This window comes from Anolis sagrei, chromosome 3 (assembly GCF_037176765.1).
Source record: "Anolis sagrei isolate rAnoSag1 chromosome 3, rAnoSag1.mat, whole genome shotgun sequence".
Taxonomy (NCBI): domain Eukaryota; kingdom Metazoa; phylum Chordata; class Lepidosauria; order Squamata; family Dactyloidae; genus Anolis; species Anolis sagrei.
Genome location: NC_090023.1, coordinates 228446376 through 228461040, shown reverse-complemented (window position 1 = coordinate 228461040; position 14665 = coordinate 228446376). Strand labels below are relative to the sequence as shown.

The following is a 14665-nucleotide window of genomic DNA, read 5'->3' as shown; positions in this document are numbered from 1 at the left end:
AAAACCTCTAAAATCATAACAGTAAATAATGAACAACACTCAAAAACAGGGGGATACCAGACAAGAAACAATCAGGGACAACTAATCACCACTCAACGAAGGATTTAGTCAGGCAGTAAGAAGAAACACCTTGAAACTGCTAGGCCATTAAAGGTAATCAAGGTGAGCAATTGAAACATTCACACCTACCTCCAACAGACAAGAGTTCTTTCTCCCACCCTGGACATTCCACTGATATTTCAACCCCATTTTCCTAGTTTCCAACAGACCTCACAACCTCTGAGGATGCCTACCACTGATGCAAGTGAAACATCAGGAGAGAATGCTTCTGGAACATGGACATACAGCCCAAAAACTTAGAAAAACCCAATTCCTGCTGTGTTTTATCACAGTTATTTTAATTCTTTGAAGAACATCATTTATTCCGATCCTGCAGTATTCATTGTTAACTCATACTGATAAACTGTGAGTTGTCTACTTTGGTTTCTAAATGTGTATGTAATCATTTTAAAAGCATTTTTATTTTTGGTTTACAAGAACTGGCCTGTTATGAGCACATGCAGTGACAGAGGAGATATCAATGAGACCTGCCTTTGAAAAGTCATGTTGGAGAGTAAAAACAAAGTCAATATACAAATATGCAAAATCAACATGCAAACTGATGCAAACCTGATATACAAATACACAAGAGTAAATGAGTGTGCATCTAACACCAACACATTCCTACAAAGTTCAAAACTAAAATGATTTCAAAGATATCATAGCACTGGATCCAAAGTTTACGTGCTTCCAGACAAGGCTTTTATTGTACAATGGCCCTCAACGATATCTGGGTGCAGATGGAACAACATTATCTGATGCTTTTGTGGGGTTTTATTTATTTTGCTAAGGAGAAATGTTTGTAAAATATCTATTGATGGCTAGCCCTAGTGGCTGTCCACAAAGAAGCAGCCTTTGTTGTACTTACAACAGTCAAGGCTAACCATATGGAGTCAGATGGAAGATCTGCCACAACAGGGACGATGTCCCAACTCCTGTTTTTTAAGGTTTCTCTTTATGCACATACTCCAAAATGCATAAGAAGTCCTGCATTGATGGAGTCTTACCTTTCAGAAGTACCAGCAGGGCTTCAATTCCACTTTAAGCAACAGTACAAAAAGCAGCAGTAAAATCCGGAGTGGATTTTACCCCTTTGCAATGGTAGATTCATTGAATGAAACCAAGGATTTTTGGATGAAATCAATTATCTGAATACATCACAGTCTGGTTTCAGGCCTGGTCATGGTATGGAGATGGCTTTGGTCACCTTGGTAAATGACCTATGCAGAGATCTTGACAAGGGGAATGTATCCTTGTTGGTTCTCTTGGACATCTCAGCGGCTTTCAATACCATCAATCATAGAATCCTTCTGGGGTGGCTCTCCGGAATGGACCTTGGGGGCACTGACTTGCAGTGTCTCCAATCCTTCCTGGAGGGTCGCACCCACTCAGTGAAGCCGGGGGATTCCTGCTTGGACCCCTGGCCCATGACCTGTGGGATCCCTCAAGTTTCTATTTTATCCCCCATGCCTTTTAACATCTACATGAAACCGCTGGGTGAGGTCATCCAGAGTTTGGAGTTCAGTGCGATCTCTACCCTCAACTCTACTACTTTTTTCCACCAATCTCCAAGGAAGCCCCCAGGATCCTGGACCAATGCCTGGCTGCTGTGATGGACTGGATGAGGGCTAACAAGCTGAAGCTTAATCCTGACAGGACAGAGGTCCTCCTGGTCAGTCGTGTCACTGATAGGTTGGCAACCTGTGCTCGATGGGGTTACACTCCCTCTGAGGACACTTGGGGGGTCCTCCTAAAGAAACTCCAGCACCTCAAAATATAAATTAAAAATACACTAGGAAATCTAACAAAGTCCCATGGCATCTTAAAGACAAACAAATTATTACTGAAAGAGTTTTTGTGAACTGTAGTCTGTACTGTCAATAAAACTGCATGCACACTAGAGTGTACACTGTGGCTCAGACTGGAGGCTATGAATCCAGAGAAAAACAATTTGCTGAGTACATACAGTAGCCATTACCTTATTGACCTGAACCAGACATAATACTGTCATGAGAAATACTAACAAACTCTTTAACACACATGCAATATACTAAGCACCTGTATTCATTATTTGTATTTCCGGTGAGATAATCAAATTTAATTCACTTTAAAGACTGGGAAATAATGTGGTGGGTAGATTAAATTGTTTTCCAAGGGTTGATTGTCAGGAAGTCTCTTCTTATACCATGGTCATACAATTGATAACAAAGCAAACAATAAAAAGTTTCTCTTTCATTTAAAAGCAAGTAAATTAAAGTAGATTTGGACATGTTTTTTATCACTCTGAAAACTAACAAAGGTAGGATTGGACCTTTTTAAAAAACTTAAAGAACATTTAGAAATATGAAATATTAAATCTATGAAGGAAAATCCTTCTTGATCCTTGAGAGACAATTCCAGAAACAAAGAAAGCTGCCTTGTACCAGGCCTTGGAAACATCCTTTTTTGGATTATCATGCCCCCAAATCCCCATACATAATGCTAGCTAGAGAATTCTGGGAATTCTGATCAAGCAAGTAATTTTTCCAAGCTCTGATACTCTGCTAGTTTATATGTTTATTTTGTCTTGTACTGACTATATTGACTGAAATAATTATCCAGTCTTTTCCTATTTTTGTATCTCAGGAGTATGCTTTCAGGCCCTTCAACACAGCCATATATCCCAGAATATCATGGCAGATAATCCACAGTATCTGCTTTCTACTGGATTATCTGAGTCCACATTGTCACATAATCCAGTTCAATGTGGATTTTATACAGTTGTGTGGAAGGGGCCTTTTTCACTCAATATCATTAATGATGCTAGATGACTTTCTAGTTACATGAGAACACTTTATTATTCCTTAATATAAGGATATGTGGCAAGAGAAAATAAAACATACTGCAAAATTTATATGACAGCCAGAATAGCATAATGGTTTGAGTGCAGCAATACGATTCCAGGAGACATGCGTTCAAAACCTGCCCTGCCACTGAAATCCACTGGCAAAACTTCAGCAAATCATAGTCTCTCAGGCTAGATTTATACTGTGCTGTATCCCAGGATCTGTTATCTGATCACCCCAGATTATCTGGCAGTGTAGACTCATATAATCCAGTTCAAAGCAGATAATCCAGGATCCAATCCTGGGATATAGGGCAGTGTAGATCGAGCCTCAGTGTCAGAAAAAGATAATCTCAAAATTTGCTAAGAAAACCATGTGAAACGTTTCCCTAGGGTAGCTGTAAATCGGTAACTGCAACAATATTTGTATTATAACAGGTGACCATGTAGTGCATAGTAAAGTAATCCCTTGCATTTGTTCAGGGTCTATTGAAGTTGCCACCTTCTTTCTTGAAACAGAATCATTTAACTGGAACCAGTTCTCAGAAAGGAGAATACCCATTAAATCACCCTGCAAGATGATAAAGAACTGAGCTGTTGTCCAGAAAGAAGGCAACACAGTTGTCCATGTCTAATCTCTAAGTTTGAATATCCAAAGAAATAACAGTGGTTGCAGAGCCACGCCAAATACCAGCTCGAGCCAATTTGGGTCCATTCACATGCAGCAAATGTAACTTCCTTGGCTTTCAGAACCATGACAATCTCCCTAAAGACAGCATTCTCCAAATGTTTTCTAGCTCCAGCAACCATGGTTGATGGTCCAGGATGATGGGAACTGATGTGTAACAATGTTGAAATCTTAACGTCATATTAAGGGAAATTTAAATATGCTGTTCATTTCCTTTCTGCTCCTAGATGTAAATGTTTGCCAAATTCAAAATGCACACTATCAATTCTTCTTGACACTTGCATTTCCAAGGCTGCAATCCTGTTCACACATTTGTGGAAATAAATCCCACTTAACCCAGTGGGACTACCTTTTGAGGAAGGATTTTCATTAGATTTTACCACTAATGAAACTCAAAAACTGAAACCCTTTTAACTGTGGGAAGTAAATCAGCCCTTTTGAAGGGAAGTGCTTATTAGCCCTGATAGAGCTTCAATAATTAGAGTTACACCAGGGTCCCAAAGGCTCTGTTAAAGCCTTGGGGCATTATGTATAGCAGCCTTGCAGTAGGGACAGTTTGAGAGTTAAAAAATCACACATCAAAGCAGAGAGCTGAATTGGACCCTATAGTAAGATATTAGGGATTTGCTGAGCACATATGATGCAGGTGTTCCAGATGTTAGCAACAATCTTACCTATCAATGCAGAGAACTAGAGGTACTTATTCTTGGTCCTAGTTTTATTAAACGCTAGATATTCTGTGACCTATTTCATTGCTGTTTCACTAAACTGATTTATTTTGTAAACAATACTATTACCATTTCAAGTAGAAAGATGTTCCATACATTATTTAGATAAACACTGCTAAAACAATGGATTAAAGTCACTCAGTCATTCAATCTAGTCCCATTTTTTTGTGTCAGGGGTTACTTGAGAAACTGCAAGTCGTTTCTGGTGTGAGAGAATTGATTGTCTGAAAGGACTTTGTCCAGAGGACACCTGGATGTTTGAGGTTTTTACCATCCTGTGTGGGAGGCTTCCCTTATGTCCCTGCATGGGGAGCTGGAGCTGACAGAGGGAACTCACCTGCTCTCCCTGGATTCAAACCTCTAACCTGACGGTCAGCAGTCCTGCCAGCACAAGGGTTTAACCCATTGTGCCACACATTAAGGCAATTCACAAAGCCTTGACAGAAACCACTGTAACCACTTCAGTTTTTCTCAAAGGAAAGCAAAACCACTTTAGGATACTGGGTTAATTTTCTGCCAGTGTTATTCTCAGTATTAATAAGCAGGCAGCGGAAGTATTACTGGCATTAACAGACAGAAGTGAGAATCTGACAGCCAGAGATTCTTAGCATGTAGAAGTTAGCAAGGAAATCCCCTATTAACTGCTAAAGAAACAATCCTTTCATTTGCAATATTTTTACTTCTTCAAAATACCATAATATACAAATCAGTCTTAGTCATTTCTTCTGTAAAGTTTGTAACCTAAAGCTAAGCACAACTAACCTATTACATAGGTATTGAAGAGTATCTATCTCAGAATGTGGAGTTACACATTCGTTCTGCTATGCAGCAATTATATTGCATAACAACACTACACAATTGAATGCATATACACATCTGCATGTGCATACTACTAAATCCAGATGTTGGAACATAAAATCTAACCACTCCTGCAGGGAAACTTATACATGTATGGGACATCAACCTGAGACCCTGCATAGTGGAACGGCTTGAATATTAGTCTAGAAAACTGAAATACAAGGGTTCAGATCCAACGTAGCCCTGGAACCCCACTGGATGACTTTGAGCAAGTCATGCTTTTTCAGTCCTAGAGAAATAAAACCTTGCCTAGTAAACTATAGCATGGTAGCCACGTCTTGAGACCAACATGAAGATACATGACAACAAGATACAATGAAGATTCTAACCTATTGACTCTGCAAAATGAACACAGAGGCTGTTCCAAGAATCATGATTGGGTTTATTGAAGGGAGGGCGGCATTAATAAAACATACAGTTTAAAACTGATTGCTCTGACTCTGTTGGTTCTCCATTCTAGCCTGCTTTTCAAAAATGAATTGTGCATGTAACTTCTATTTGCATTGTTGGGGAAACGGACTATAGGATCCAGTATGTATAAATCCATAAGACAATCCATATATGTGACGTGAAATGGAAATGGTGAGCTCCTTTACTCTCCAAATAATTTTTAGTAGTGTGTCAGGGAAATATTTCATTTGACTTCTCGGTACAAAGCCATGGCTTCTTCTTACCTCTTTAGTGCATGAGAAAAACCACTTTGCATTATTGTGGATCAATCTGCCTGGGAAAACTAGCATCCCCTTACTCTATATGTGTAAATACTGTATAGAAATACAGAGTAAGGGGGCACTGGCATTGTTTTTTTAAAAAATCCAGAAACAGAACTCTGAAAAAAGACAACTATGTTGAATGCAGAAGATGGATAAAAGTGCTTTAATTATTCAGTGTCACACTATCTTTAGAATGTGAGATATTTTTAACTTCCTATTTCCATTTCCAAAGTACTTGCCTATTGCATTAATTCTGAAGTAACTGCATTTGAACATGCATACAAACTAATCTCGTAATGTAAGGAATGGCCTTGAGATTTCAAATCATTTGTTTCCAGCTGGGGAGGGGGGAGCTTTTTGGAATGTTTCAACTTTACTTCCTCCATGTAAAGCTGTAGAAAACAACTCTGTATTACTGTAGCTCAGTGATTCTCAACCTGTGGTCCCCCAGCGGTTATGGCCTACAACTCCCAGAAATCCCACCCAATTTACCAGTTGTTAGTATTTCTGGGAGTTGAAGGTCAAAACATCTGGGGATCCACAGGTAGAGAACCACTGCTGTAGGTAATTCAACTTTGCTTTACAATATTTTGCTGGACAGACAGGTTTATTTATTTATTTACCACACTTTTACCCTGTCCTTTTCAGCCCAAAGGCGACTCAGAGCGGCGTACAGACTGGCAACAATTAGATGCCAAACACACACAAATACATTGTTTAAAACAGGTTAAATCACATAATAAAATTCATATAAAACAATTTAAAACTATAAAAATCAATGACTTCCAGATTTAAATCCATGTCCATTTGCATCGTTAAGCCGTTCCATATTTGTTCACAATACTGAGCTTATCTGGTTACAATGAGGTTCCAAAAGCTTCCTCAAAGAGCCAGGTTTTTATTCTTTTCCTAAAGGTCAGGAGGGAGGGTGCTGATCTAATATCCCCAGGAAGGGACTTCCACAGCCAAGAGCCACCACTGAGAAGGCCCTGTCCCTTGTCCCCACCAAGCGTGCCTGTGAGGCAGGTGGGACTGAGAGCAGAGCCTCCCCAGATGATCTTAAATTCCTAGAAGGTTTGTGAGGGGGTACACGTTCGGATAGGTAAGTCGGGCCAGAACCCAACTTAGTGCTCCATCTCTGTAGCATCATACCTTTGGACCTTCATGTGTTTTTGTATCATCGCATAAAAGTCTCACCAAACATGGCCAAGGATAAGGGATGATAAGTACTGAAGTTCAAAGGCTGAGAAGCACACCAGGAAATAATGTAAATAGATGTACTGAAAACATGGTTCCCAGAGCCACTTGATCAGCAGGACCTTGAAACTTTCCAAACATTCCCATCACTTCTATTAGAATCAAGACAAAAGCACTTCCTCGGCTGTCCCTTACATTATCAGATGCCATTACTTTCACCACTATTTTGTAGTTCTTACAAAGCTAGTGAGACATATGGGAGGGAGATTTCTCTCCAACTAAAACAAAATTGTAGCCTGTAAAAAGTTTTACTCAAGAACAGATGGCAATATCTTTCTCTTAAAGTCATCTAGATTCACCTAGATGTGCCTAACTTTGTGTAGCACTGTAGTCTTAAATAAGCTGAAAGCTAATAGTAGTGAGGTATTTTAAAATCCAAATGTGTCTACCCAAGTGTTGACATATTTTGTTGTATAATTCACACTTCTCTCTGCCTAGCAACAGATGGCAGATCAGTTCACTTGAAAAATACAACATATCTGGAGCAAAACTCACAAGAAGGAGTTTGTAAATGTGAAATATGCTCATGCTGCCATCCTATCACAGAATTTGTAAATTCAACACAAAAGTCTCCTTTCAAATAACGTTGATCTATGCTGGAAAATGCTCAAGTATGTAAGGTGCAATAAATCAAGCATAAAGGATGCAATCAATTAGTCATGAAAATAAATGCAGAGTCGTCCCAGTGGATCGTGTCCCCTGTTAATAAGAAAATAAAGAGGCAATTCATTGCCTTTCAACACCAAATGCTGCACAATGCAAACTCAAGAGGAATACAAGATGCCTGTTCTGCCACAACAGATGGCGCAAATAGAAGGATCTTCAGGAACGAACAGCAGCGTTGATTGTTAACATTATTATCTCAGCAGGTTGTTCTTTTTCTAGGGGAGTGATGTTCAACCCTTTCAATTCCAAGAACGCTCAGCAAATCAAAAACTGTGATGAATGATTGAAAGTCACTGGAACTTTCTCATTACAAGATATCTCCCTATGATGTAGGATCTAAGGACATTTGGTCCATTTTTTTTTCTACAAGATGCCTGGCAGAACCTTACAGACATTCAACCTACATTGCAAATCATGAAAACTTTGAAGCATTTTTGTCTCTGAAAAGTTTCTCCTACATCAAATTTGTCCACCCTACATTTGGCAAGTGAAATATTTACTATAAATTATCACCCTCCAGCCCAATGGTTCTCAACCTTCCTAATGCTGCGACCCCCTTAATACAGTTACTCATGTTGTGGTGACACCCAACCATAAAATTATTTTTGTTGCTACTTCATAACTGTAATTTTGCTACTGTTCTGGATCTTAATGTAAATATCTGATATGCAGGATGTATTTTCATTCACTGGATCAAATTTGGCACAAATACCTGATACACCCAAATTTGAATACTGGTGGGTTGAGGCATATTGATTCTGTGATTTGGGAGTTGTAGTTGCTGGGATTTATAGTTTGCCTACAATAAAAAAGCATTCTGAACTCCACCAACGACGGAATTCAACCAAACTTGGCACACAGAAGTGCCATGACCAAAAATACTGTAAGGGTTTGATGGGCATTGACCTTGATTTTTGGAGTTGTAGTTCACCTACATCCAGAGAGCACTGTGGACTCAAAACAATGATGGATCTGGACCAAACTTGGCACGAATACTCAATATGCTCAATATGTTGTTTCTGGGATTTATAGTTCACCTACAATCAAAGAGCATTTTGAACCCCACCAACAATAGAATTGGGCCAAACATTCCACAGAGAACCCCATGACAAACAGAAAATACTGTGTTTTCTGGTGGTCTTTGCTGACCTGTCTGACACCCTATCATGCCCCCCCCCCAGGGGTCCCGACCCCCAGGTTGAGAAATGCTGATCTAAGGGCATTTAGTCCTGTTTGTTCTACAATGTGCTTGGCAGAACTTTACAGACATTCAACCTACAGGCAAACCGTGAAAACTTTGAAGCATTTTTGTCTCTGAAAAGCTTCTCCTACCTCAAATTTGTCCACCCTACATTTGGCAAGTGAACTGTATTTACTATGGATTATCACCCTCCAGCCCTTCAATCCAGGTTACCATTGAAAGGAGAGAGGAGAAAATAAACTATGACCAATGATTACACTGTGCAGTTCCAAGACCAAAACTGCATACTAATAAAGCTCCAGGCAGTTCCAGCATTGAGAGTAACTAATCTTTTTCACAAGAAACAGAAGTCTTCACTCACCCCCAGGGACCCATTGCTGTGGGAGGGAGATGGCGGTGGAAGGTGAAAAGAAGAGAATTCTGTGGAAATACCAATATTGCAAAACTTGTCTGTCTTGTTTAATGAAAAAGCTCCTTCCCTTTGGGGCATATGCCAAGGGGGCTTTGCTGGAGATAAATGGAAGGAACTGGGATGCCAATCCTTGGTTAAAAAGACTTCCTAACTCAGGCAAAAGGGGTCTGTTCACTCTCCCCTGTCCTATGTGGTTTTTAGCTTTGAATATGAATGTTTAACAATGAATTTTAATGCTGTTTTGTTTAATTCTAGTTTAATGTTTGCATAATTGTATATTTTAAATTGTGCAAGCGGCTTTGAGTCTCTTTCGGGAGAGATAATGTAAGCGGCTTTGAGTCTCTTTCAGAGAGATAAAGTGGTGTATAAATAAACATAATAATAATAATAATAATAAGAAGAAGAAGAAGTCCCAGAAATAAACAACTTTACCAAGGGTGCATATGCATTGTAGAGTAGGCTGTAGTTGGCCAATATGAGGTTGACACTCAGACACTTTAGTTTGTGACTTGCTGGCAGCTAGTTTTATCTACAGGTGTTCTATGTTTTAAAATTGAGGAATTTTATTTTATGTCGAAGGCTTTCATGGCTGGAATCAATAGGTTCTTGTGGTTTTTTTCAGGCTATATGGTCATGTTCTAGAGGCATTTCTCCTGACGTTTCGCCTGCATCTATGACAAGCATCCTCTGTGTTTATATTTGGGCATATTGAGTATTTATGGCAAGTTTGGTCCAGATTCATCATTGTTTGAGTCCACAGTGCTCTCTAGATGTAGGTGAACTACAATTCCAAAACTCAAGGTCAGTGCCCACCAAACCTTTCTACTGTGTTCAGTTGGTCAGGGGAGTTCTGTGTGCCAAGTTTGGTTCAATTCCATCGTTGGTGAAGTTCAGAATGCTCTTTGATTATAGGTGAACTATAAATCCCAGCAACTACAACTCCCACATGACAAAATCATAATTTTTTGAGTGATGGTCACTCCTTGTGTTGTGAGATGTTTTGTTGCCAAATTTGGTGTGATTTCGTTCATTGGTTGTTTTGTTTTTAAGGTACTCATTACACACAGAGCATATAGATAGAAAGATGCTGCACCTTGGAGTGCTTTTGTAAAACTGCCCAAGTCCCTTTGGGGAGATGGTGGTGGGATATAAATAGATTATTATTATTATTATTATTATTATTATTATTATTATTAGTTTGACACCTCTTAAAATGCCACGGCTCAATGCTTTGGAATCATGAGTTGTAGTTCTGCAAGGTCTTTAGCCTCTTTTGCAGGTAGCTACTCAAACTACAAGTTTTAAGATTGAGCTGGAACATTTAAGGTGATGTTAAACTGCATCGACTCTATAGATGGCATGAGCAAACTTTGGCCCTCTAGGTGTTTTGAACTTCAACTCCCACACTTCTTAACAGTCTATTGGCTGCTCTATGGTGTAGATGCGCCTTTAGTGATGCTAGGTATGGGTTTTCCTGACAGAAAACACCTAATGATAGGTGGCTGCAATTGCCTTCTGGGCTGCAATTTTTTCCACCAGTGATTTTTCCCACCAGGGATGCACTTCTTAGTCAAAAGTAAGCAAGGGTGAAGGAAAGGGCAGTTGCTGGAGAAAACGAAATAAGAGAAAGAAAGAAAGAAAGAGAGAGAGAGAAAGAGAGAGAGAGAGAGAGAAATGTCTTGTGTGGTTATTTTAATTGCTTTTTTATTGTGAACGTTTTCTCAATGGACTAAAGCAGTGGTTCTCAACCTGTGGGTTCCCAGGTGTTTTGGCCAACAACTCCCAGAAATCCCAGCCAGTTTACCAGCTGTTAGAATTTCTGGAAGGCCAAAATATCTGGGGACCCACAGGTTGAGAACCACTGGACTAGAGTCTCTTTTGACTCTGTAATATTATTATTATATTCATATCATCTTCCTCTCTGCAGGTTTTAATAAAGAGATTGGGTGGGTAAGTGTTGGGAATGCTTTGATTGTGGTCTCTTCCAACTCTGCAATCCTATTACTACTACTATTATTATTGCCTCAGTGTGTGGTGGACCCTCCTCTATAGACTTTTAAACAGAGGCTAGATGGTCATCTGTTGAGAGTGTTTGATTCTGTGTTCCCTATATGACAGGGAATTGGGCTGGTTGGCCCTTGGTATCTTTTCCAACTCTTGGATTCCACTGTTACTGTTATTATCATCATTTTATGTCAAATGAGACACAAAACAGCTCAAAACATCTACAAATCCTATGACATTATTATATACATTTTTTCTTAAGAGATTCAAAGAGATTCACAACACCCAAAAATCCTATGAGTCTATTATTTTATATTATTATTTTTACTATTATATGTATATGCTTTTTCTTTCTTAAGAGGCTGAAAATGCTTCATAGTATCCAAAAATCCTTTGATTCTATTATTATTATTTATATGCTATTTTTTTCTTAAGACTCAAAGTGCCTCACAACATCCAAAAATCCCATGATTCCATTGTGATTATTAGATTTATTTATATACTATTTCTTTATTAAGAGACACAAAGTGTCTCACAACATCCAAACATCTCACGACTCTATTATTTTTGTATTTACTTATATGCTATTTTTTCCTAAGATACTCAACATACCCCACAGTATCCAAAAATCCTATGATTCTATGATGATTATTATTATTTATATGTTATGTCTCTCTTGCGATACTCAAAGTACCTCACAACATCTAAAAATGCTATGATTATATTATTATCACTATTATATATGCTTTTTCTTTAAGAGACTCAAAGAGCCTCACAACATTCAAACATCCTATGATTCCATTGTTATTATTAGATTTATTTATATGCCATTTCTTTCTTAAGAGACTCAAAACATCTCACACCATCCAAAAATCCTATAGTTCTATTATTATTACTATTATATTTATATGCTTTTTCTTTCTTAAGAGACTCAAAGTGCCTCACAACATCCAACAATCCCGATTTCATTATCATTAGATTTATTTATATACTATTTCTTTCTTAAGAGACTCAAAGTGTCTCACAGCATCCAAAAATCCCATTATTCTATTATTATTATTATTATTATATGCTATTTCTTTCTTAAGAGACTCAAAGTGCCTCACAACATCCAAAAAAATCATATGATTCTATTATTATTATTATTATTATGTTATTATTATGTTATTTCTCTTTTGAGAGACTCAAAGTACCTCACAACATTCCAAAACTCCTATGATTCTATTATTATTACTATTATATTTATATGCTTTTTCTTTAAGAAATTCAAAGCGCCTCACAACATTCAAAAATCCTATGATTCCATTGTTATTATTAGATTTATTTATATGCCATTTTTTCTTAAGAGACTCAAAGTGTCTCACAACATCCAGAAATCCTATGATTCTATTATTATTACTAGTATATTTACAAGCTTTTTCTTTCTTAAGAGACTCAAAGTGCCTCACAACATCCAACAATCCTGATTTCATTGTCATTATTATTATTATTGGATTTATTTGTATACTATTTCTTTCTTAAGAGACTCAAAAGTGTCTCACAGCACCCAAAAATCCTATGATTCTATTATTATTATTATTATTATTATTATTATTACATTTATATGCTATTTCTTTCTTAAGAGACTCAAAGTGCCTCACAACATCCAAAAAATCATATGATTCTATTATTATTATTATTATTATTATTATTATTATTATTAGATTTATATGCTGCTTTTTCTTAGGGGACTTAAAAGTGCCTCACAAGATCCAAAAAAACATTGCAGCTTAAAATCCTGTGGTTCTATTACCATCATGCCTACATCTAGACAAAGATGGGCCATCCAAGCCCTTCAGTGACAAAGGTGGCATACAAATCAGTCCAGTGGGCAAATCCATAAGAGAGAGAATCCGGGAAAGGAAGGCAAGGCGGCCAATCCTTCCAGGAGAAGCAGCGCCTCCGAGGCAAAGTCCCGCCCGGTCCCAGGAGTCCAAAGAAGAAGAAGAAGGGAAAGGGAAGCCAAGGGGAGAGAGCCAGAGGCGTGCAAAGCCGAATCCGCAGGGAAGAGATTTCCCCCTTCTTTCTTTCTTTCTACTTACTCCCCGGAGCTGCGCCTGGCTGTTGCTCTCTGCCTGCTTCTCCGCCTGGATGGATGCGGCCCAGGGAAGCGGCGGCGGCACCTCTTTGCCGGCTCCCTTCCTCTCGCCCTTTTATCCGCCTTTGTTAACGCCCAGAGCCCGATCCCGCGGAAGGGGAGAAAGGAAAGGGTCACCCCTTCCCCTTCCCCTCCCCTTCGCCAGCCTCAGTCAAACCCAAAGGAGTGACTGAAAGGGAGAAGGCGACTCAAGGCGGGAGGGGGCAGCGCTTGGTCCAGGAGAGGCAGAAGCAGCAGCAGCAAGAGGAGGAGGGATGCGGCGCGCCTGCTTTCCTTCCTCTCTTCCTTCCATCTCTCCGAGGGGCTTCTGTGGGGCGTCTCTTTCCATGTGGCTGAGAGAGGCTTCAGGGGTTTGAGGCGCCCCTCCTTCCCTCCTCCTTTCCCCTCCCAGAGCCCCTCCAGAGGGGAAAGCCCCGCGTGGCTGAGAGGCTGAGGGCGCGCCCCTCTTGGATGGGGAGCACGAGGGAGAAGCCAGCCCCCTCTTCTCCTTCCTCTTCCTCCTCCTCGGCCAGAGTCCCGGCCAGCAGACCCTTCCCCTCCTGCCAATGCGCACACACAGGCCAGGCTCCAGGCGGAAGCGGCGGCGGCTGCTGTTTGCTACTGTTTCAGCGGTCCAGGCTTTTGTCTGCAGCCTCCCGCCTGTCTGTGGCCCAGGCGGCCAAAGTTGAATGGATATAGATCAGGCCTGGGCAAACTTGGGCCCTCCAGGTGTTTTGGAATTTAGCTCCCACCATTCCTAACAGCCTCAGGCCCCTTTCTCGCTTAAGCGGCAGAGGGGGAAAAGGAAGGAGCCTGATGATTTGTGGGAGTTGAAATCCAAAACACCCGGAGGGCCCAAGTTTGCCCATGCCTGATATAAATAGATCCTGGAAGGTCCAGGCATCTTTGGAGCTCTCCTGGATTGATGGCTATAGAGAAGGCATGGACACACTTTGGCCCTCCAGTCCAAAACACCTGGAGGGACCAAATTTGCACATTCCTGATACAGATGGATCCTGGGAGAGTCCAGGCATCTTTGGAGCTCTCCTGGATAGATGGATATAGAGCAGGCATGGACAAACTTGGGCCCTCCAGGTCC

At 39.9% G+C, this 14665-nt stretch overlaps 1 protein-coding gene across 1 annotated transcript in view; it reads right to left on the bottom strand.

Annotated features, from left to right (window-relative positions):
* ST6GAL1 (ST6 beta-galactoside alpha-2,6-sialyltransferase 1) overlaps positions 1–14177 on the bottom strand; it is a 95614-nt gene extending 81437 nt beyond the window's left edge. Inside the window, exon 1 of the mRNA XM_060767935.2 lies at positions 13532–14177. The gene's annotated coding sequence lies outside the window, so the exon portion shown is untranslated. The remainder of the gene's footprint in view (positions 1–13531) is intronic.
* Positions 14178–14665: the final 488 nt, after the last annotated feature.